The sequence below is a fragment of the Microtus oregoni genome, unplaced genomic scaffold (genome assembly GCF_018167655.1).
Source record: "Microtus oregoni isolate MIOR12 unplaced genomic scaffold, Mior012 000150F_ref0000365, whole genome shotgun sequence".
Classification (NCBI taxonomy): Eukaryota; Metazoa; Chordata; class Mammalia; order Rodentia; family Cricetidae; genus Microtus; species Microtus oregoni.
The window spans coordinates 836,886-862,952 of NW_024544800.1; the positions used below are offsets into that span (position 1 = coordinate 836,886).

Below are 26,067 nucleotides of genomic sequence, written 5' to 3' on the forward strand. Positions count from 1 at the left end.
GCAGCAAGCTCGAATTGGGTAAACAGTAATGATTTCAGGTTCTTGCTTTTCAGGAATAGTGGGTGTGTCTTCATCCTCCACATGTTGCTACGTAACCACTAATTCTACTAATTCCAGGTGTACTCATTTATTTTAGGATGTTTATTAACTTCTGTCTATATTCTGAAGAACCCCATCCATACTTGGCTGTGCTCTGAGCTTGCTTGCGACCTAGGATGAAGATACGTGTCTACATGAGAACATCCCTAGAAAAACATATATATGTGTGTGGAAAATGCATTCGCACATATGTACATGCTGAGACAGTGTCTTACCTTTATCCCAGCTGGCCAGGAACTTGCTATGTAAGCCAAGGTAGCCTCAAACTTATAGCAATGCTCCTGAATCCTGGTGTTACTGGTCTCTGTCACCATGTCCAGCTAGAAATAGTATTTGTGGTTGTATTTTATAGTTTTGAAACATTGTCTCGTGTATTCCAGGCTGGTTTAAAACTTGCTGAGAGTGTCTGAGAGTGACCTTGAACTTCTGACCCTCCTGCTTGTACCTCCCAAAAGCTGGGATTACAGGAATACTCCATTAGACGCAGTTTTGTGCAGTGCTGGAGATCAGATCCAGAGTCTACCAAATAAGCTATATCCCCAGTTGTTAAATAAAACATTTTTAAAGACTCATTTATACATGTCCCACATTTTGGGAGTGGGGGGGATTCGAGACAGGGTTTCTGTATGTAACAGTCTTAGCTGTCCTGGAACTAACTCTGTACGTCAGGCTGGTATCAAAACATTTCCCATGTTTTTAAAAGATTATTTTATTATTTTAATTTTTAAGTAAGTATTTTTATGTGTCTACATATTTTGCTGAATTTATGGCCATGAACCATGTGCATGCAATGCCTGAGGAGTCCAGAAGAGAATGTCAGATTGCTGGATCTTAAGTTACAGATAGATCTGAACCACCATGTAGGTGCTGAGAATCAAAGCTGGGTCCTCTGCAAGAGCAGCCAGTGTTCTTAACCACTGAGCCATCTCTCCAGCCCTACATGTCCCATATTAAGGGGTAGACAAGTGGGAATTTTAAGACATCTTTCCTTCACCCTTCACCTAACCTCCTAAAAAGCAATCTCTTACCACTGATGACTGAATTCTTTCAACAAACACAAGGGCTTACAATTTGACAATTAAGTTATTTAATTCAATATAACTGATATCTATAAACTACTTAAGTGCCAAGCACTGGATTTTTGGGTTGTTTGGGGGTTTTTTGTTTTTGTTTTGCGGATACAGGGTTTTTCTACGAAGCCCTGTCCATCCTGGAACTGGCTTTGTAGACCAGGCTGGCATCGAACTCAGAGATCTGCCTGCCTCTGACTTCTGAGTGCTGGAATTAAAGGTGTGTGTCACCATGGCCAACCGTGAGTTAACTTTATAAGCAAAATCAAGTGAACAAACTGAATGTGACAAATATAAGCAAGCGTTCAGAGTAGCAGATGGAAGCTGTGTGGCTGCACTGGACGTGGTGCTGCACGCCAAGGAGCCCAGCAACAGCGCAAAGACGGGCACCTCGGGAATTCAAGGCCACCCTCTACTACACAGCGTGTTCGAGACCAGTCTGGGCTATAATGGGACCTTGTTTCAACAAAACAAAACAAAAATTGGAAAACTTCCTAGAGGAGGACACTTCAGAGTTAAACACACAAAAAGGCATAAAGAATGGGAGCTGGAGAGATGGCTCAGCGGTTAAGAGCACTTATTGCTCTTGCAGAGGTCCTGACTTTGATTCCCAACACCTACAAAGTAGCTCATGACTCCAGTTCCAGGAGATCCACTGCCCTCTTCCACCTCATGTGCACCAGGCACACTTGTGGTGCAATACTCGTATACATAAAAAATTCTAATCTTTTTTTTAAAAAAAACTTTTAAGGGCATAACAGAGAAATAGTGGAAATGGGGAAAGGCAATTTCTGGCACAGGAAATAACATATTTAAAGCCATCACAGGAAGAAACTCTACAGTATTTTTAGGCAATTATCACCAATTCAGATTGTGTAATGGAAATGTTTTGAGATGTAGAGCGTCTGGGGATGGGCAGAAGAGAGTGAGCCCTCTATATTAAGCAGAATGTTTCTGACTTTATGATACGTGATAGGGAACCACTGAAGAATCTTAAGAGAAAAGCAGTAAGAAGGGTATGATCCTATTTTTTCAAGAGAGACTATTTTGCAAGTAACGTGGGAAAATGTATTTAAGTTGAATGTAACTAACTATGAAGGAACCGACAAGAAGTGGTGAGGGCTAGAGAGATGGCTCAGTGGTTAAGAGCAAAAAAAAAAAAAAAAAGACTTGGATTCAGTTTCCAGCATCCACATTGGGTAGCTCACAATTTGGGCTAGCTTGAGCTCCAGGAGTTCTGAGGTGTTCTTCCTGTCCGAGGGCACCTGCGTGGTGCACATACAGAGAAGCAGGCACATACATACAAAAAACTAAGGGAAAACATTGTGGGAGAATGAATTAGATGTGGTGATGATACAGTATAGTACTTAATTAAATGTGTGGACCATGATTGAGACTGACTAGGTTTAAATCCCTGCCCCCATCTGTGTAACCTGTGTAAAACTTGTACAAAGTTTTCCTTAACTGTACAATGGAAATAAAACTAAAAGCTACCTTTGCAGCTGTTGTGAGAATTGAATGAAATGAGATCTTCTATGTGCACAAAGTAGTTGTTTGGTAACTATTCATTATTGTTACAATTTGGAGAGGGAGGAGAAGGAGGGACTTGAAAATGGCCCCTGGTTTTCTGACCAGGCACCATCAATCAACGTTGGGATTACAGAAAGAGGAGTACATTGAGGATGAGAGAAATGAGTTCGGTTAAAATAAATCAAAGTTGTTTAGAAGACGTGCAGGTGTTGGTGTCCAGCTGGCAGCTGAAAATCCTTGCCTGGTGCTTGAGGGCATGATGAGTGTTAGAGATAGAGACTTAGGGATCATCAGAATAGAGTGCAGATAGAGACTTAGGGATCATCAGAATAGAGTGTAGAAAGAAATGCGAGGAAAAAAAGGACAGATTTAAAAGTTAGTGAGGTGGTAATATTTGGATGGGGGTGTGAATTCCTGTGATTTTTCTGGGAAACAAATTGGCTATGTGTTGTGGTTTTTTTTTTAATTCGCTTTAAGAAAATTTATTCTTAAAAAAGGAGTGGTTCCATGTGCACTTTAGAACAATAGTTTTTTGAAGCAGAGTCTAATGCACCCCAAGCTGACTTTGAACTATTAATCTTCTTGCCTCTACCTCCAAAGTGTTGGGATTTCAGGATGAGCTATTACACCTGGATAAAAACTTCAAAGTAAAAAATCATTAGCTATGCATGGTGGTGTACACCTATACTCTCAATATTCAAAAAGGAAGAGACAATATTCAGAGGCAGAATTACCAAAATTGAGGCCAGCCTGGGCTACTTAGCGAGTACCAGACCAACAAGTACTACATAACCAAACTGTCTCAAACACACCCAAACTAAAAGAGATGGAAGTACATTTTGCTGGTCATGGTGGGTGGTGCCAATTATATAATGGTAGTACCCCTATAATTCTAGCCCTTGAAAGATGGGAGCAGAAGAGTTTGAGCATGGCTGCAAACCCAGCTTAGTTGGTAGAGCGCTTGCCTAACATGCAGGAAACCCTGGGTTCTAGCCCCAGCACAGTACTAAACTATGTGTGCTGCCCCATGCTTGTGATCCCAGAACTGAGGCAAAAGCAAGAAAACCAGAAATTCAAAATCATCCTTGGTCTTAGCCTTAGACATGAGCACTCCCTCCCCCCCCCAAAAAAAAATAAAATAAAGCTGGGACTGGAGAGATGTTCAGCAGTTAAAGCTTCTACTGCTCTTGCAGAGAACCTGGCTCAGTCCCCAGCACACATACCAAGAGGCTCATAACCCCCTATAGCTCCAGTTACTTGTGCTCCTAGACTCTCTTCTGGTCTGTGCAAGTTCTCTCTCTCTCTCTCTCTCTCTCTCTCTCTCTCTCTCTCTCTCACACACACACACACACACACACACACACACACACAAATATTCACATATGCACACACATACACATAAATGAAATATAAAAATATTTTTAAATTTTAGCCGGGTGGTGGTGGTGCACGCCTTTAATCCCAGCACTCAGGAGGCAGAGGCAGGCGGATCTTTGTGAGTTTGAGGCCAGCCTGGTCTATAAGAGCTAGTTCCAGGACAGGCTCCAAAGCTACAGAGAAACCCTGTCTCAAAAAACCAAAAAATATATATATTTTTAAATTTTTAAATCGTTCAAAATCAGCCTTGTCTCAAAAAGAAAAAAAAAAGACAGCCGTGTTTGGTGGTACACACCTTTAATCTCAGCTCTCGAGAGGTAGAGGCAAGAGGATTCCTGTAAATTTGAGGACAACTTGGTCTACATAGAGAGGTCTAGATCAGTTAGTGCTACGTGGTAACACCCTGTCTCAAAACAAACAACAAAAAAATGTGTTATGATGGCTGAAGATAAGCCTGAGTCTGCGTCTGGGCCAAAGGGTAAAATCCAGTGGCAGAGTATGTGCTATGCAGGTGTGAGCCCCTGTGCTTAATCCCCAACACCTCGAAGCAAAATAATGTCCCATGCTTGTTGATATGGAATGATGTACCCTAAAATATAAGAAGGACACTTAAAGAGAAGGCTCAGTGGTTAAGAGCAGTTGCTACTCTTGCAGAGGACCAGGATTTGATTCCCATGGCCCACATGGCAGTTCACAACCATCTGTAACTCCAGTGTCTGGGCATCATGTGTCATCTTCTCACATCCATGGACACTGCATGTATATGGTGAATTTACATACATACTGGTAAAACACTTATACACATAGAACAACAATAAATCTTAAAAGATAAGGTAGAAAAATGACATAGGATGTTGGCCACAGGCATAAGTATGTGCACACCCTCCACACACACAGAATGAGAAAAATCCAAGCAGAGTGGTGGATGTCTGTAATCCCACCACTTGTGGGGCAGAGACAGGAAGATTGCACCAAGTTACAGAATAGGGTAGCCTGGATCACAGAGTGAGAGCTTGTCTCAAAGAAACATCTCTGAAAATGAGAAGAGCTGGTAAAAATGTCATAGTATAATATCATTTGTACCATATGTTAATATACATAATAATTTTTTGATCTTTAAAATTGTATACGTGGGCTGAAGAGATGGCTCAGTGGTTAAGAGCATTGCCTGCTCTTCCAAAGGTCATGAGTTCAATTCCCGGCAACCACATGGTGGCTTACAACCATCTGTAATGAGGTCTGCTGTCCTCTTCTGGTCTGCAAACACACACAGATTGAATATTGTATACATAATAAATAAATATTTTTAAAAAAATAAAAAAATAAAATAAAATTGTATACGTATGAATGCTATCTATAGTATACATATTTATAGTGTGTGTTATGTATGTGTAGCTGAGGACACGAGATCCTCTGGAACTGTATTTACAGATGGCTATGAGCCACCATGTGGGTACTGAGAATCAAGCCCAGGTCCTCTGCAAGAGCAAATGCTCCCAGCCACTCCAACTCCTACATAATCAAGTTATAATCTAAAAGGATATACACAGGGGCTGGAGAGATGGCTCAGCGGTTAAGAGCACTGGCTGCTCTTCCAAAGGTCCTGAGTTCAATTCCCAGCAACCACATGGTAGCTTACAACCAACCAAAATGAGATCTGGTGCCCTCTTCCAGCCTGTAGGCACATAGAATACTGTATACATAATAAATAAAATTTAAAAAAAAGATTTCAAAAAATAAAAAAAAATAAAAGGACATACACAAAACTAACAGTAATAAATTCTGGGTAGTGGGATTTCAGTTGGACTTCATGCTCACATCTACTTTTCTGGAAGATAAAGGATCTGATTGGAAAGTGTGATGAGAATCAAATGCAGAGCTTTGTACAAGGTAGATAAGTGATTAGCTACTTAGCAACACTTTAGGCCTGAGGACCTGACTTTTTTTTAACAAATAGACTTCTTATATCCCTTGTTTATTTTTTTTGTTTTTATAGTACTAGAGATCATACATATATATATATGTATATATATATAATAAATGTATTTTTTATATTTTTTACCTTTCCATTAGAATACAAATACATATATATTTATATATTGTACTAATGATTAAACCTAGGATTTCAAGCATTCTAGGAAGATCTCTACTACTGAGCTGTAACTTTGGCCTATATTCCTTTTTTTTTTCTTTATCAGAAAATGAAACTATTCTCATCTGGAAAAAAAACATTTTAGGGCAGGCAGGCACAGGAATAAAAGCTTGTGAAGAAACAAGGAAGGAGCGAGTGGTCAAGAGAAGTACCAGATGATAACGATCTGAAGGCGAGGGATGAAAAAGTACCCAGAAGGAGCGACTAGGTGTTTAGCAATGTTTGCTCCAGTAGAAAGGTCAAATAAGATAAACCCTGAGAATGTCCACCCGGTTTGACAATTACCTAAAAAACAGCAGTTCTATAGAGAATTGCGAGTAGACGCCAGATAACAAGGCCTGAGAACTATATCAAAAGAGAAGGAATGACATTTTGTGGAAAATTTTCTCAAAAAGCTTTCCCAAGAAAGAAGTGGGGTAGCTGGGGAGCCATGCATTGCCAAAAGCTAGGGGTGACATATCAGTGGCGATGGGGTTGCTTTTTGTTGCTGTTGTTTGGTTTGGGTTTTCTGAAAGGTGGTGGTGTTTGGGGATTTGTTTTGTTTTTGTTTGATTTTCTTTCTGAGACAGTCTCCTGTACTCCAGGCTGGCTTCAAATTCCCCAGGTAGCCAGAGCTGGCTTTGAACTGATCCTGCTACTTTCACTTGCAAAACGCTGAGATCCAGACACTTGCCACTGACAGACACCATTTTGTTTTGTTTTGTTTTGTTTTCTTGGGAGGCACAGCTGAGTTATCCAGTGTTGTTCCTTTTATAAAGATAGAACAGATTGGGACGTGTTAAGCAGCTGAAGAGGATGGATTCATAGACAGTGAAAATTGGAATGTGTAAGTGAGCAAAAAGATAAGGCTTAAAATCACATAACCCTAGGACAATTATGTAAGTTAAACTCATGATGAGATATAAATAGCGGATCCATAGTCTTTTCTTGCTGAACTCCCCAAGTCTGTCTTCAGGGTACTGACTTAGGGTGTATATAACTAAGCAGTGGCTGTCAAGGCGTGGTCCCATCCATCACAGACCCCATCATTGCCTTGGCTCCACTCTGTCAAAAATAAAGTGCCCTAATATGTTGTCAGAACCGTGTGAAATCTCTTCCTGATACTGTTCTTAATATTAGGGAACATGCATTCTTCATACATTTTTCACACCAAGACTAGTTTATCACTCCAAACTCCTTAAGGTCTAAAAAATGGATGAGCCAGGCAAAGTTTGTGCATTCCTTTAATCTCAGCACTCGGGAGGCAGGGGCAGGTGGATCTCAGGAGTTCAAGGCCAGCCTGGTCTACAGCGCAAGTTCTGGGACAGCCAGGGCTATGCAGAGAAACCCTGTCTCAAAATCAATAAGTCAGAGAAATCAATAAGTCAGAGAAGGACATTGTTACTCTTCTGGTGGCAGAAAAGATATTTAAAAGAGACGTTTGTGCTATCAGACTGCTGAAAAATAGACCCCAAAGAATTAAAAATTTCCAAGGAATCACGTGCTGGCTGAAGGGAAAGGCTGAAGCCCTACTCCCAGGCAGAGGAGGAACTTACACTGTCTTTCTTCCTGTTACATTTATTTGGGTTGTGTGTGTGAGTGTGTGTGAGTGTGTGTGTGTGTGTGTGTGTGTGTGTGTGTGTGTGAGAGAGAGAGAGAGAGAGAGAGAGAGAGAGAGAGAGAGAGAGAGAGAGAGAGAGAGAGAGAGAGTTGGTAGTGGTGTTGAGAAAGGATCTCAGTATGTACTCCAGGCCAGCCTCAAACACATGTCCTCTTGTCCCAGCCTTCCAAGTACTGGGATGACGAGCATGTACCATCATGTCTGGCTAGCATGGTCTTTTTCTCAGAGAAAATTTTTATGGGGTAGAAAGAGGAGAGTAAAGGGCAGTAAACTAATTAAACCCTTTGTTGTAATAAATAAGATGATGACAGCTCTTAGCATCTGTGTCCCATACATACCCAAAGACACACAGACATGTATATTTTTTTTACTTTTTCCTGGGAGGCTGAGTTACCAAGTGATGTCAAGCAAAGCATAATTATCCTCTGGAAAGTACACACATACACAAGTTGCCCTCTCTATTGAGTTTTCCTTGACTTGAGGAACCAGGACTAGAGAAAAAGTAAGAAATCTCGATTTAAAATCTCTAAATTATAAGGAGTTTCACTCACGTGTCATCTTGCCTGCAGGCAGAGATAATTCTCTGAAACAGATACCTATCCATCTTCCTGTCCCAATCATAATGACATAATAACTCTCTCTCTCTCTCTCTCTCTCTCTCTCTCTCTCTCTCTCTCTCTCTCTCTCTCTAATTCAGACTATCTGAAGGAAATAGCAAATCAAAAACTCTGGGATTTGGGGTGCTTGTGTCCTCAGGAGCAGAGAGGAGGTAGTGGGTGTGGGTATGAAAAGAGAGTTAATGCAATGGATGAGAACAAAATGAAGCGCACTCGTGTGCATGATCTGGGACCCAAGAGAACCTGGATTTCCAGATTAGCAGCCTTCTATGGAGCCCTGTCTCTTCACACAGTCTCCCATCCAGCTGCCTGTTACTCTGGATCTTTCTCTTTCTCATTAAGTTCATCTAACCCTAATTTCACCTGGCACCTCCCTGAAGGTGGTCTCTAGCTTCAACTAAACCCCTTCTGAAAATTGTCAGTCCCCTCTCTTTGTTGACAAAGTGCTTTTGAGCTGTTCGACTTATCTACGTAAGCTGTTCGATCTCTTTACCTCACCAGAGCATCTCTGGATCACCTGAGGATATGGACTGTCTGAGAAAGAGCCTCGTGACTTAATTGCGTGGATAAACTATGGATGTTTACGGGGGTTGCTAAAGCCTTAGGCCTTCAGCTGGCCAGAATAAGGCGTTCAGCTCCCAAACAGATGTCTGTTAATTATGTAATTACTTATCAAGTGACAGAAAAGTACTGTCACATTTAGCCAGCTGTCTTCTAATAGGTGGCAGGCATTATTGTAGGCACTTCAAATGTTTTTTTAATTCAGCTAATCCTCAAAATAATCTAACAAAAGTACTATTTTTATATCAGCAGACGATAATAAGATAAACATTAAACAATTTTCTCCAAACCACCCAGGTAGAAAGTAGAAAAGTCAGGATTTGAACCTGGGTTGTTTGGATTTTGAGTTCAGATTTTTAACATGGCCATAAGAAATGAAAATTTTAATCTGTGATTTGCCTGAAGATGGAAAGAGGAAAAGATTGGAAGGGTAGGAGGGAAACCCAAAAAGGTGCAGTGGGGAGGGTTTAGTGGCACTAACTGCTCACTAGCCTGCTGGTAGAAATTGCCTTCCTCTGTGGCTCCTAGACCTTTTGGCTAAGATCGAGTGGAAACTGCCTCTTCCTGCCTGGACACTGTTCTCTTTGGTCTTTAGCCCAAATCTTGTGTCGAGCTTTGTCTTTTTAATAACTCTGAGAGCTTCAAGCTTATTTAACTTCTACCCATCTTTCAAAGTCCAGTGCAGTTTCTACTCGTCCATAAAAGCTTCCATATTGATCCAACCTATCTGTCCTTCAAAATGTCTTCTGTGTTTCGTGTGTTACGTCCATTTGTCTCTGACTCACATATGTCTCATCTTACCATCCAGACTGTAAACTCCCCGAGGGAAAGGGACTTAGATTTCTATTTCTCTTACATCTTGTAGCCTCCACAATTCCTCTCCTGGTGCACAGCAAATAATAGGCCCTCCGTCAATATTTGTCAGTTGACTGATTGGCTGAAAAGGTCAGCAACTACATCTAATCTTGGTGAACCTCCACATCATTTAGTGGAGAACTATGAACTCAATGTGTACTCAATAAACAACAATATTGCAAAATCTTTCAAAAAGGCTTTCTGGAGTGTCTGCAGTGGGCAGAGGCTAACGCTGTAGGACCAGCAAGGAAAGGCAGGCCAGTTTCTCATCAGAAGACTTGTTCTGAAGTCTTCTCTCGCCGCTGTAGTGCTACTTACTGTCTCCTTTATTGGAATTCCTGCTGCTTTTGAAATCACATGCAGCTACCCCTTCCTTGTTTTGTCTCCCTCAATTTGGCTGTGAGCACCTCAAAGGAAATGACCGGCAGTATGCTAGAAGCACTGTGAGGGAAGGACAGACACCTTGAAGTCTCCCTAGCCAGAAACTTCCTACTAGAGCCACAGCCCTGATGTAGTTCTTATTTAACATGACTTCCATTATTCAGGATTAAATGAGATTAAAAAAAAAACACACGAGAAGAACCACGTAGTGATAACACATGCCTTTAATCCCAGCACTTGGGAGGCAGAGACAGCTGGGTCTCTGTGAGTTCGAGGCCAGCCTGGTCTACGGAGTTGGCCAGCCAGGGCTGTTATACAGAGATCCTGTCTCAAAAAAATACAGGAAGAAAAACAGGTTCAGAGGCAAAAAATAAGTTAAATTTTTGACTGCACATAGCTTAATATAGTTACTAGAGAGCCAGACAGAGACAAACAACTAAAGTGCAAGTTTCAACCTGAGGAGAGAGGAGGTCAGGACTGAAGATAAGCGTTTGGGAGTCTTGGACATAGACAAGTCAGTTGAAACACTGAGATTGAATCAGCCAAGGATGACTGGGGGTGTGGGGGTGTAGCTCAGTGACAGAGACTTGCCTAGCATTTGAGTCCAAAAAAAGACTGTCAAGGACAAGAGAAGACTAGAGCCAAAGACATCGTTTGAGAAGTTCTCCACTTGAAAAAAAAAATCAGTGAGGTTAAAAATACACTGGAACACACACACACATACACACACACACAAGACTTGGGATGGACAACAGAGTCAACAGAGAATGAGGCAGGAAAGAGAATAATGCTAAGAAAAAGTTAGCTTATCTGGTGATTTAAAAGGCAACCCTCTGGTACTCTTGTGGGGCTTGAAAGCATCGAACCTAGAAGCTCCTACATGCTAGACGAACATGCTACAGCTGAGCTATGCCTTCGCTACCAAATCCAGACCTCTGCTGGCCTAACAGCGATTCCAGTGAAGGGCTGATTTCTGCTTATTCTTGTTACCCCTATGTCCGATCACAGCTCCCCCTCTGTACACACATGCTGAGTAAATAAGCATATGGGTGAACTTCACCCACAAACAGAAGACTGGCCTCTGGAAGCCCCAACAAACTGAGCTCAGTCACCAGTCCCCAGGATGCTGCTAAAACAGGGAAAGAGTGACCAGCAGGACCGTGAGAGCTATTCAATGTGGCCACACTATAAGAGAAACAAGCACATCAAGTGAAACAATGAGCATCCCTCAGGGCCACCTTCTGGGGTCTTAATGTGAGATTTAGAATTCAAAAGGAGAGCTAGGTGGTGGTGGCGCATGCCTTTGATCCCAGCACTTGGGAGGCAGAGGCAGGTGATCTCTGTGATTTCCAGGTCAGCATGGTCTACAGAGGGAGGTCCAGGACAGGCCCCAAAGCTACATAGAAACCCTGTCTTGGGAAAAAAAATTCAAAAGGGGACAAGAGGTATGCATAACTAAGCAGTGCTCTTAAAGGAGGGTCCTGTTCCTCACTGAGCCAGCTCCTGGGCTCCTGTCTGAGCCTATCCTTCAAAGTGCTCTGACAAGTTGTCAGAACTGTGTGAAATCGCTTCCTGGGAGGCAAGTTCCTCCTCTGGCTGCCACCAGGGCTGGAGCCTTTACCTCCTCAGCTTAGGATTCTGGAGAAATCTTAATTCCTTAAGGCTTGTTATTGAAATGGTCCAATGGGCAAAGAGAGGAACACAGTATCTTCTCTCAGGCCAGAGCGGTTGAAAGGAGAGAAGGGGGAAAGCTAAACTAGTTGACCATGTTTCTCTGAAATACGAGGAGAACCAAGGATGACACGGAGAGCTGTGCAGATGAGGGCTCTTATTTATTTCTTCCTGGAAAGGGAGGCTACGACTCTCACAATTCTGAATAGAGAACACTTACAAAATATTAACACAAAAAGACAGAGAGAGAGACCCAGAGAGACAGACAGACTACCTGGAGGCTCCTGGGAATGAGGAAAAACGGGCAGATTTCCTGAGGGCAGTTACAACCTGAAATAAACCAGCAGTGTGGGGTGAGTTTCTCATTTTTATGGCCTTTGCCCTAGGGCAGGCTGCAATTCAAGCCAGAGCTCTAGACTACTGAAGAAAAATCTTTCCTGCCTAAAGAACCAAAAAAAAAAAAAAAAAAATTGAGCCTGGGACAAGCTTTAGAGAATGAGGGGATGTCCTATGAAGGAAAGAAACTCTAAATTAAATTATCTGGATACCTTTTTCTCAAGATTGACCCAGAACTGTAAGATGCATAGAGCCACTTCCAAGTTTGTTGCAGTCAACACAGTTCCAGATGACACCAACAAAACAATACTGAGCTGACCTACCACACAGCACAGACAAGGAGAGTGCTGTGTGAGTCCCACTGAGCTGAACATCTCCTGGAATAAGGGTATCCACATCTTCAGAGAAGGGAACAAAATCCAAGGGCTCTATACCACAACATTCACAAATCCAAGAAGACTTCAGTATTGTTCGGTGGATAGGGGGGACGAAAGTGAGACTCAGTCTCAAGGGAAAACACAGCTAACGGAGGTCAGTCTTGAGACGGTGATACTCAAAGAAAGAGAAATTCATTGCTAGATAAGGTTTTTTGCTTCTTTGTTTTTTAAGAAAAGGAAATCACAAGAGAGAAACAGAAAGCATGAAACTGAACTAAATGGAAATTCTAGACGTGAAAAATCTAATATATAAAGAGAGAAATGAACTGGATGAGCTTAATAGCATGAAGAAATAGCAAGGGGGTCAGGAAACTTGAAGATAATAGAAAGTCTATAATCTGAGCCCATCCTGGTGGTGCATGCCTGTAATCTCAGCACTGGAGAGGCAGATCCAGAAGACTCAAGGGTATAAGGCCATTCAGGGCTCCGGAAAGGGACTGAGGGCAAACAAAAGAGAACAAAAAAGTGTCAAATCTGATGGAAAACAGCTTGAAAAAAAAGGAACAAAGCTCTCTCTGAAAGTTGTAGAATAGTATCAAAGGTCTGGATATAGCTACTTTTGCTTATTCTTGTTACCACTAAGTCCTATCCCAGCTCCCATGCAGTACACTTATGTTGAATAAATGAAAGAACCAAGGCATGAATTGCACGGCCTGCCACAAACAGCAAGTGATGTGGTTACCAAACCTTCTGGGATAAAAGTCTGAACTCTAGAAGCCCCAACAAGCCAGGCTCAGCCACCAGTCCCAGGATGCCAATTCAAGAGAGAAGTAAACCGCAAAAGGCAGAGCAGAGAGTGTTCAAGGTGTCCGCATTGTGAAGGGGCTTGCTGGGGTTCTGACATGAGATTCCAGTTTGAATAGAAGGCAAGAGGTATGAATAACTAAGCAGGTCCCGGACAGAACTAACCCACCATTGTCTGGGCTGCGGTTGGTTGTCTGAGCTGGGAAATCTCCCCGCCCCCTTCCTTAAAAGATGTTGCTGGCGATGTGAACACACCCAGCACCCACTTTGCTTCTTGTCTGCTCACCTTCAGTCCGCAGCAATTTGACTATAATGCAACTAGAGGTGGTTTTTCCCCATATTCTGTTTGAGTTTTGCAGGGCTTGAATTTGCAAATGCCTACTTTTTGCCAAGTTAGAGAAGTATTCAACCTGCATTTATTTCTTCAAGTAATTTTTTTTTTAACCATTCACACTCTATCTGGTAGAACTGTCCCACATGTTTTGTTTTGGTAAAGTTGGAGAGTTAAATACAAGGCCTTAAACATGCTAAGTAAGTGTCATACTACCAAAATAGCCTTGTTTAGTGTGCTCCCAGCCCAGTGAAATTGTCTCAGAAAAACAAAACAAAATAAAATAAAGAAAGCAGGGAGGGAGGGAGGAGAGAGAGGGGAGGGAGAAGGGGAGAGAGGCAGGGAGAGGGAAAGAATGATCAACCCAGATGACCAAGTGTTTGTCTGTCACGGAGTATACAATTTAATGGAGTTCACTAGTAGCCAACAAGTAGTTTCAGTACGATAAAGAAATCTGGAACGAGGTGGGAGAGTGTCAGATCCTAAAGAAACTCTGGAAAACCAGCTCTCTGTGGTCCTATTAGCATACCAAAGTTCAGGCTGGCCTCCAGGCTCACTCAGCACCGGGGGCTCTCCTTAGCTCTTCTCACCCTGCCCCCTACCCTAAATTTCTCCAGCTCATGGGCTTCCCACCAGCTTCTCATTCCCATAAAGCCCGGCATTTCAGACTTCTCTTGGTTCTCCATTGTCTTCCTCTTTTGTCTGCCCTCATGCTTCTCTGTCTGTCTGTCTGTCTGTCTGTCTGTCTGTCTCTCTCTCTCTCTCTCTCTCTCTGTTCTTCTCTTCCTCTCTCTGTCTCTCTCTGCTCATGGCCTGGCAGTCTGCTGGCCCTGTTCTGTCTACTACTTTCTGTCCTGATCCAGACTCTCTCCCAGATGCCTCTGGCTGTACTCTCCCTCATCTCTACAGTAAAAACCGGCCCCTCAACCACACCGTGAAGCAGTCACGTCCTCATGTTATACAGAGAGTAAGGTATAGAAAAGAGGATCACTCAATTGTCTGGACAGGGAACAGGAGGAAAGGTTTATATCTCAAATGGACAAGTGTTGGACAGCTAGAATCAGTCCCCATGGAGATTGTGTGTGTGTATGTATATATATATGTGTGTGTGTGTGTGTGTATACACATTATATATATATACAACCTCCATACATTATATATATAATGGAGGTTGTATATATATATATACAACCTCCATTATATATATTATAATGGAACATTATATATATTTGTTCTGGGAAATAGCAGAATTTGTTTTGTTTTGCTTTGTTTTCAAAACTCTGCTTCAGGAAGATGTGAAAAAATGAAAAGGCTATGGAAGCTCCTTTGATTCCAGATATGGTGAGGGGGAAAAGCCACCAGGAAACTCCCCAGGAAGAGAAGGTCGGATCATCTCCGTGGCCTCGGCCTTCCCCCGATGGCTGGTGGATGAGGAAGGTAAATGTCTGCTCTAAGCAACACACAACTAGACACGCACAAGCATAGAAGGAAACCATCAAGAGGTGAAGAGCCACTCAGCTGGCCAAGATGAAGGTGTAAGTCTAAACAAGCATTCTGTGTCGCCTTAGATAATGAGGTCATGCTGGGGACCACAGCTGCAGGATCTGGCCTGACTGACAGGCAATTCTATAAATGTACCTATTTGTCTCCTTATCTTTTCTGGTATAGTTTAGTAAAGTATTTGTATAACTTACTAAAGTACTGATAAAGTTTTAATAAATCCTTTTAGGTTGCAAGCCTTGATTTGTCATTGTTAGTTGTTTAAATCTAAAATGTCTGAGCTGAAAGAAATAAAGCTCACATATTCAATCCTGGAAGAGAGAGAGAGAGAAGGAGGAGGACAGGAGAGGAGAGGAGAGGAGAGGAGAGGAGAGGAGAGGAGAGGAGAGGAGAGGAGAGGAGAGGAGAGGAGAGGAGAGGAGAAGAGGATCTAACTCAAACTTGGGACAATCTAGAGGGCATAACCATAAACTTTAAACATAAGATTTAAAACCTTATGTTTTAAACTTTTAAAAATCAAAGTTCCTTCCCCTAGTGTATGAGTAGTGCATCTATTTATTTATCTATCTGTCTATTTATTTATTTATCTGTCTATTTATTTATTTGTTTGTTTTTCAAGCTAGGTTTTCTCTGTGTAACAGTCCTAGCTGTCCTAGAACTCACTCTGTAGACTAGGCTGGCCTCAAACTCACAGAGATCCACCTGCCTCTGGCTCCTGAGTGCTGGGATTAAAGGTGTGCACCACCACCACCTGACACAAATTATTATTTTAGGGCTAGCAAGATGACTCAGTAAGTAAAGGTGCTTGCCACCGGGCCTGGTGACCTGAAGGGAAGACCTGGCTCCATGAGCTGTTCTCTGACCTCCACATGTGGTGCACACACACACACACACACACACACACACACACACACACACACGTAAATGAGCTGTTCTCTGACCTCCACGTGTGGTGCACACACACACACACACACACACACACACACACACACACACACACACACGTAAATGAGCTGTTCTCTGACCTCCACGTGTGGTGCACACACACACACACACACACGTAAATGAGCTGTTCTCTGACCTCCACATGTGGTGCGCGCACACACACACACGTAAATGAGCTGTTCTCTGACCTCCACGTGTGGTGCACACACACACACACGTAATTGAGCTGTTCTCTGACCTCCACGTGTGGTGCACACACACACACACACACACACGTAAATGAGCTGTTCTCTGACCTCCACGTGTGGTGCACACACACACACACACACACATGTAAATGAGCTGTTCTCTGACCTCCACGTGTGGTGCACACACACACACACACACACGTAAATGAGCTGTTCTCTGACCTCCACGTGTGGTGCACACGCACACACACACACACACGTAAATGAGCTGTTCTCTGACCTCCACATGTGGTGCGCGCACACACACACATACACACACACACACGTAAATGAGCTGTTCTCTGACCTCCACATGTGGTGCACACGCGCACACACACACACGTAAATGAGCTGTTCTCTGACCTCCACGTGTGGTGCACACACACACACACATACACACACGTAAATGAGCTGTTCTCTGACCTCCACGTGTGGTGCACACACACACACACACACACACACACACACACACACGTAAATGAGCTGCTCTCTGACCTCCACGTGTGGTGCACACACACACACACACACACACACGTAAATGAGCTGTTCTCTGACCTCCACGTGTGGTGCACACACACACACACACGTAAATGAGCTGTTCTCTGACCTCCACATGTGGTGCACACACACACACACACACACACAGGTAAATGAGCTGTTCTCTGACCTCCACATGTGGTGCGCACACACACACACACACACACGTAAATGAGCTGTTCTCTGACCTCCACATGTGGTGCACACGCGCACATGTAAATGAGCTGTTCTCTGACCTCCACGTGTGGTACACACACACACATGTAAATGGATACAAAAAAGGAAGCTACAAAATCTCATTTTAATACCTACTTCAAGTCAGATACCTAACAAAGCACTAACAACACAGAACTGATGAGACATCCAGCCTACAGAATATATTTAAATGTATATTTATGAAGTATCAAATTTATATTTATGAAGCCCTACAGTAATTTGAAAACCAGCTTATTAGTAAATGGAAAAGACAAGAACACAAAATTTTATGTATGATGTGATTACAACAGTCATTCAAAATCCATATGGAATGAACAGCTGATCCCAGAAGGGAATACAAAAACTCTGGCTGTGGGGCTGGAGAGATGGCTCGGGGCTTTAGCGCATGTACTGCTACTGCAGAGGACCGGGGTTTGATTCTCAGCATCCATGTCGGAGAACTCATAACTGCCTATGAGTCCAACTCCAGCTGGACCTGACCCTTCTGGCTTCCAAGAGCACTTACAATCACATGAATATGCATACACATAATTACAAATAATTTTTAAAATACTGACTGCAGTTTTCAGTGGGTAGTGTATCAGTATGAACTTTTTAAGTACATTATAGGTTTTTCTTAGTCAAGATGTACTACTTGTGCCAGGTTGTGGTGGCCCACACCTTTAATCTCAGTACTGAGGAGGCAGAGGCAGGCGGATCTCTGTGAGTTCAAAGCCAGCCTGGTCTACAGAGTGAGAGAGGACAGCCAGGGCTACACAGAGAAACCCTGTCTCTAAAAACAAACAAATTAATAAACAAATGGATAAATAAATAGACATACTACTCATACAGTAGGGAAGGAACTTTGATTTTTAAAAGTTTAAAACATAAGGTCTTAGGATAAGTGGAAGGGCCCTGGTCCACCAAACCACTATCACAAGTAAGTGGTGCTGTGTTTATGCCTTTCTCTTTAACTTATATCTTTTTTTAATTTATTTATATTTTCTATGTGCATTGGCGTTTTGCTATGGGTATCGGGTTCCTTGGAGCTGGAGCTACAATGTGGGTGCTGGAAATTGAACCTGGGTCCTCTGGAAGAGCAGTCAGCACTCTTAACCACTGAGCCATCTCTCCAGCCCCTTTAACTTGTATCTTAATGGCCTGGTATCACTTACAGGTTAACTGAGTGCATGATTTTATTGAAGGATGCTGTAAAGCTGAACCCAGCGGGGAAAAAAAGAAGGGGGATCAAGAGTGGAAACGGCCAAAAGCAGAGGGAGAAAAGGACTAAGCAGAGATCAGAGAAAGTAAACATGAAAGTGCAGGAAATGGAGGCCGGGGGTGGAAAAACAAGAGGATAGGTACACTTTCTATGCCCATATGAGAGGAGCTAGTAATGAGTGTTTATTACAGGCATAGCTAGCAAGTTTCATACCATTTTATTGTTGTCTGTATTAAGACTATATGTATCCATGCCTTTAAACCTCTTCTTATTCCTCCCAGGAGCAGGCTGTGTATTTCTTCAGCCCACATGAGCTGTCATAGCTGCCTGATACTACCGTCAAAGACACTAGATCTGGACATTGTGGAGCCCACTCTGGAAGCAAATTGTATAGCCTTGCGTGCCTGTGTGCGTGAACTAGAGATTTTGCAGGCTATCTGGAAGAGCCCGGAAACCTCTGATGATAAAGGAGATCTAGCTGGGGACTCAGGGAGCCCCAGAGGCATTTACAGACAGCAAAAACACCCGTCAGTTCCCTCTGGATCTCAAGCCCGTTTATGACACACAACCAAACTAGCTGAACAATGCTGACTCTTAGCCAAGACCATTTCTGTAAGATGTTTATACTTTTCTGTTGACTTTGGGACATACTCTGTCATCCTCCAAGCTTTCAGTGAGCTAATGGAATGACTGCTGGGGCTTGGTTTAGTAAATGTCAAGTAAAGGTGTTGGGGTGAATTTCTACATAGACTAGTTATTTCCCAGAAAGACAGATGTTCCAGGAACCTTGTCTTTTCCATAGATAACACATGTTTTGACCCATAGAGAAGCCAGGAAAATAGAGACAATCCTAAAAGACCAGCACGTACAAGGACAAAGACAAGATCTTAGTGTCATCGCCCTGACCTTTAGAAGGTATTGCAATTGTCTCAGAGTTCTGATGATGCAACTTATAAAATAATTTTACCCTTACCATCCAACAAGATAGCCACATGTGGCCTAAGTTAGATTTAAAAAATCTCCAGCTAAGTACGTTGATACATGCCTGTAATCCTGGCACTGAGATATGGGCAGGGGATTGGGAGTTCAAAGTCATCCTCAGCCACATAGTGAGCTTGAAACCAGCCTGGGTTACAGAAGATTCTATATCAAAGAAAAAAAGTCTCCAGCTTCTCAGTTGCGCTGGCCACATTTTAAGTATTCAGTGGTGATATGTGGTCACTTGGCTATCTCCTTGGATAGTACAGATATGGCATTTCCATCTTCACAGAAAGTTCCACGGAAAAGCTCTGTGAATCTAGATGTCCAAAGTTATGTTAGGACCAAGTCTCTGCATTTGCATGATGAAGGAGTTCGTTTTTCTCACTTAGGTTGTCTGTTTGCAACTGGTGTTGCAGAGTGATAAGGAGTCAAGCAAGGCATCTTAACAGATGAACCCTCTTACCATAATGTAAAAAGTGAGAATTCATCCGGGAGTGGTTAAATAAAATATGGCAGATTTACTAAATGGTATAGAACATAAAAGTTAAGGGGAACAAAGTATATATATTAATAAAGATGGACCTCAAAAGTATCTGTATGGGAGGGACACAACTTGCTAAATGTAATTATTGATGCAAAGAAAAACACAAAGCAATGGCTATAGTTCGAATGTGTTGGAAACGTATTGCCTAATTCAACCAATTCAATAGTTTTCACAGATGAGACTTGAGAAGTGATAGGTAGGGAGGCCTCTGCCTTCACGAACGGACTAAAGCCATTATCATGACAGTCTCTTTGACACTATGGGAACGGCAACCTTAGGAAGGCTGAGTGCCTTCCCTGTCCCTCTTGAGTGCCCTCTAGTCTTGTGACCCCTTTCGCCACCTTATGGTGCAACACAAAGGCCCTCTCCAGGTGCAGTCTTTGATCTGGGATGTTTCAGCCTTCAGAACTGAGGCCAAAGCTTCTACTTCTTAGAAATGACTGAATCTGGGATGTTCTGGTACAAGCTACAGTAGAGAATGTACTGAGACAACATTGCTTCATTTTCCCTGTGCAAGAGTGAAAGTGGAAGAGCTGAGTACATGAGGTCCAGAGATCCATCCAAAAATAAAAACAGGTACACTCGGGACAGGAGTTTCTTCAGGGAGGAGCGGACAAAAAGGTCTGCGGGCTACAGGGCCAAAGGGACTTTTAGTTTTATTCTATAATGACCAAAATTATCAAGAAAAACACATACATGCATACTTGCGTGATTACCATTATCAAAACGGGACCCAAGCTGGTGTGAGCACAAATACGTAAAAGTGTGATGAGAAAAACAAGGGAAGCTTGTCAACCTTAGTGGTCGTTGTGTTAAAGTGCAGGATTGGAGTTAGATTCTTCATTTTCATTATTTAAAAAGAAAAAAAACCCTTTGCACTTTGTGCTGTAATGTTTTTATAATAAAAAAATTTAAAGAAGAAACTTTATGCTACTAACATAGTTATCTTACCATAAGAGGTACGGCTCTGTTCATATTTAATTATTATTTCTACTGGGGGGATGCAGAGAGACCCGGAGGACAACTCTGTGAAGTCACTTCTCTTCTCCCAACTTTATGTAGGTTCCGGGGATTGACCTCAGGTCGGTGGGCTTTCATAGCAAGTATTTACCTTGTTGAGCCATCTCACTGGCCCTAGGTACAAAGAAGACACTGGCTCCTGGCACATGGTTAGTGCTAGAAATATCAACTCAACATCATTCAAGTAAAACAATTCGTATCATCCTTGGTGACAGGCTCCAAAATTCAATTGGTCAAAAGAAAACCTACTCAGTAGCTAATCTGTACTGGCAGGCACAGTGGAACACTACAGCTCCTAAAGCCAAAGCTTCCATTGGGACATTTTGAGACTTCCTTTTTAGACATACACAGACCACATGACTGGTTATGGGCTTTGCAACCAGTTCAAATAAAAAATAAAATCTCTCCTTTGTGGCGTGAAACTCAGTTTCAAAAGAAACTGCTTAAAAGAAAAAAAAATCTGGATTTACCTGCACCCTACCTCCATAGGGACATGAGGTAAACTTCCATGCAGGCAACAACATTAGCCGGGGTTCTCAACTTTCAAGCCAGAATGGTAACCCTGTCACCAGGCCACCTGTTCATGTGACTCCCAAAACATATGGATCCTGACTGGGCCAACACTAGGTCTGGACTTCCCCAGAGAATAAATGGAAGTTGGCCTCTGAAGTCCTGTCAAATGCCTGACTCTGAGAAGAGATATTTATGGAATATATTGTAAGGGACATTCTATCCACACACTCCTTTAGGTGGCATTTTAAGTTGTGTCCTCAGACCAAGTTAGAGCACCAGAAGGTTACATGCCTGAACCATCCGAGCTCAGTCCCAGCAGAAGTGTTTTAATGTTATGCCCTGGCTTTCGACCAGGGTAGTTATGAGAAAGTAATATGGAAATCTCTTCTGCACATTATTAAACTGCTACTGAGGACATTGTCCCCTACGTTAGTCCCACAAGAGATATTTCTTATAGAATTTAGTGCCAGCAATGGCCCATTATGTAGCTGTTAAAAATTGTAATTATGGAAGACTAAATGTAAAAACCTGTTTATGATATATTCATAGAAAAAAGCAGGACACAAACTGGTATATAGACTCTAATTGCAGCCATGTGAAATTATGTGTGCCCATGGGCAAAGACTGAAAGCTGATAGGAAGGACAAAATTATACGAGGGCGATGGGACTTGAAGTATTTTTGTTTTGTAAAAACAATTTTGTTTCCTCTCGTTCTGTCTTTTCAATTGGGAAAAAAAAAAGATGTTAGTGACAGAAAAGTCTCCTTCTCTCTTTCCCCCTTTCTCTCTCCCTATCCCTCTCTCTTTCCCCACCCTGTTTAAGGAATGCTTATCTTCTTTCTTCCTGACAGTCTTGTGTAATTTGTTGCACACCAGGTTCTTGTTCCTATGCCTCAGGTTTGCTGGTTAGAGGCTTAGGACTGTGGACTCTTCGAACCCCTTGAAAATTTTGCCTCTAGGAAGAGGCAGAATTTAAAGTAGTTTCCCCAGTTTGAAATCTACACAGAAGCCAGTGAGACCCTGGTTTGTCTGTTTGTTTGACTGATTGATTTTTTTTGAGACATAGCTTCTCTGTGTAGCCCTAGCTTTCCTGAAACTCTCTGTGCAGACCAGGCTGTCCTCTAACTCACAGAGATCCATGCCTAAAACCAATAACTTTTTTAATTAAAAACTTCTAAGCTATGTGTGATAGCGCACACCTTTAATCCCAGCACTCAGGAGGCAGAGGCAGGCGGATCACCTGTAGAGACCAGCCTGGTCCAAGAGTGAATTCCAGGATAGCCAGGGCTGTTACACAGAGAAACCCCATCTCAAAGGAAAAAAAAAAAACTTCTGCCTATCATTTTCAATAAATCTTAACCAAAATTATGAACCGAAAATAATAAACTAGTCTACTCTCTTAACTGGTTCTTTTCCTGTAAGTTTAAAGCATGTGCATGTGCTCATGATCGGTAAACTCGTCTTGTCCTGTCTTTTCTGTACGACACATAAAACCCATGGGCCTCACACATGCTAGGCAAGCACTCTACCACTAAGCTATACAATTCAGTTTTTCTTTTTCCTATTTTTGTGTTTGTGCCCACAACTATCTCAAGTCTTAAAAAGAAGGAAAAACAAGACAACAAAATAGAAAAGAAAAAAACCAGCCAGTGTCATTGCCCATACCTGTAATCACAACACTTGAGAGGTGGAAGCAGGATCAGCAGTTTAAGGTCTTCTTCAGCTACCCACTGAGTGGCAGGCCAGCCAGAATCATAGGAGACCATCTCAAAAAGAATAGAAAAAAAAACCACTTGAGGCTAGAGAGATTGCTCAGCCATTAAGAGCACTTGTTGTAAAGGACCTAGGTTCCGTTCCCAACACCCACATGGAGGTTCACAAGGCCCTTTTCTGACCTCTACAAGCACCAAGCACACATATGGTACACATACATGTGTGCAGGCAAAACACACATAAAACTAACAAACTAAATTTTTAGCAAAGGGAAAAGGAAACGGAAGGAAGGAAAAATTGAAAGCAAGAAGGAAATAGTAATCGCATTTAGCTTATTTAGTTGCGTATCTTAAGCTAGATAATTTGTGTAATACACTTAGGAAAGGCTCAATACTTAATATAATCCAGTAAACATTACTTATTAATATCGGTGTAACTTGCAATATTACTCAATTAGTTCTTAACATGACCAGGATGGCAACTATCCCTGTGGTTACTACCAAACTCCTAGAAAACCTCAAGTAAGGTTTTCAGAACTAAATAGGGTACCAAGAAGTGAAGAAATGTCTGTCTTTGTTCAAATTAATAGAGCCAGTTTGGCAGCAGGCTTGGGGGTGGTGCCAGAGAAGAGTGGGCAGTGGCAGCAGTGATAGCAGTGATAGAGGCAAGACAGCCAAACCCCCATGACCTTCAAGGGAAAGAAAGAAAATGTAACAAATGGGATCCATTTGAGAGCATGGACTGTGGGAGAACAGCCTTTGCCTCCCAAATCCTGCTGTGTCTTGTTCATCACTCAAACAGCCTCCTGTTGCTCCACTTTCCTCCTCTACATCTCTTCTATTCTCCACTGCCTCCTTGCTGACTCTACTTGACTACTTTTGTGTTGTTTTTTGGTTGCGTTTGACTAGTTGGATTTTGCTTGGTTGGTTGGTTGATTTGGTTTGGTTTGGTTCTGTGTTTGAGGCAGAGTCCTTCTGTGTATCCCTGGTGGGTCTGGAGCTAGCTAGCTAGATCAGCTTAGCCTTGAACTTGCAGTGAGTGATCTTTTTTGCTTCTGCCTCATAAGCACTGAGGTTGCAGACATATCAGCTTGACTAACATTATTCTAACACTCCCACAGCAATGAGTTGTTACCCTGATCTTCATAGCTTCAAAGCCATGTTTTCTTTTTCTTTATCATTCCGCCAATCCTTTTGCTCACTATCCTCAAACATCTGGTTCTACAGCATATCATTCACACACACACACACACACACACACACACACACATGTATGTGTATCTCCAGGGTTTTGCCATGCACGGTGGTGCATGTCTTTAATCCAAGAACTTGGGAGCCAGAGGCAGGTAAATCTCTCTTTATATAGACAAATCTCTATAAGCTCCAGACCAGCCAGGGCTACACTGTGATACCATTTCTCAAAAATAAAGATATGCTTTTATCTTGTGACAGCTTGACAAATTTCTGTTGATTGATGGAAGAGTTCGAAGTCTGATGAGGGAGACAATAATACTCCCATGAGATAAAAAGTCATGCAACCACAAGCACAAAATTAAAAAATATAAACCAAGTTTATAGAGGCTCAGGAGGTACAAAGTAAATAAGTGATTTGTCAGGTTGGGCTAGTTAAGAAAAGTTTCTAGGAACACTCAAGTATTGACATTTGAGTTGGAGATTTAAGGGGGTAATGGGCATGAGTTAGTAGAGAGATGGACCTTTTCAAACAAATAGACCAAGGAGACAATGCAAGACATAACTCAAGCCAGGACAGATTCTTGCCCCACCCTACCATTTTTCTATCTCAGCAACTCTACATGATCTGACACCACACCTGCTTCAGTTAGAGGAGTGCTTCCTGTAATGTAATGCCCACTAGACTCTTGGCCATCAAATTTGATATTCACAAAGCACTTATTAAAGACTCTAGGTGGGGCTGTAGGAGGAAGAAGCATATGCAGAAGATGTTTACAGTCATTGTGAGCAAGTATTTCCCATCTCCCTATCCTAGATCTCATGTAGGAGCATATGGCCTTCTGTATGCAACAAAGGTTGTGCACAGGAAGGAAACAAATCAATGTTGGAGAAGGGCAAAAGAATATGGAGGGGCTAGGAGATAGTTCAGTGCTCGCTGTACATGCCTGAGGACCTTAGTTCAAATACTCAACATTCAGGTAAAAACAGGCCTTAAGGTATGCGTAGATACCCCCAGCTTTGTGAAGAAGACAGACAGGAGAGTCTTCCTTGCTGGCCAGTCAGTCTTGCTAAATCAGTTAGCTCTGGTTTAAAAAAATAAGGTGAAGAGTGAGTGATCGAGGAGGACACCTGACATCAACCTCCGGCCTCCACCCACATATATGCACAAATATGCATGCGCGCACACACGAATATATGCACATTATTTTTTAAGAATATGGCAAATCCAGCCCCTCCAAATGTTTCTTCCTCTTGCAGTCCCTCCTGGAGTCCTTGATAAGTGCTTCGTGAGTATCAAATTTGACAGTCAAGAGTCTAGCGGACAAAAACAAGATGGTTTCTCATACCCCTAGCAGGCTGATACCACCACATTGAAGGCCCAGAGTGTCAAGACTGCTGAAATATCATGGTTGTGTCAACATTTTTCCTCACAGGAGGAGAATCTTTTTTTTTCTTCTTTTGAGACAGGGTTTCTCTGTGTAACAGCCTTTGTTGCCCTGGAACTCACTCTGTAGACCAGGATGGCCTCGAACTCACAGAAATCCACCTGCCTCTGCCTCCCGAGTGCTGGGATTAAAGGTGTACAACACCACCACCTGGCACAGGAGGTAGAGAATCTTAACCTGACAGAAAATCAACTGGGCAGGTAAGACACCTCAGTGAGTAAAGGCACTTGGCCCCAAGCACCTCACAACCTGAGATTGATCACAGGAACCC

General features: G+C 42.4%; 1 pseudogene; it reads left to right on the forward strand.

Moving 5' to 3' along the window:
* Positions 1–14,116: 14,116 nt before the first annotated feature.
* Positions 14,117–15,202, forward strand: LOC121444951 (annotated as a pseudogene).
* The last annotated feature ends 10,865 nt before the right edge of the window (positions 15,203–26,067 follow it).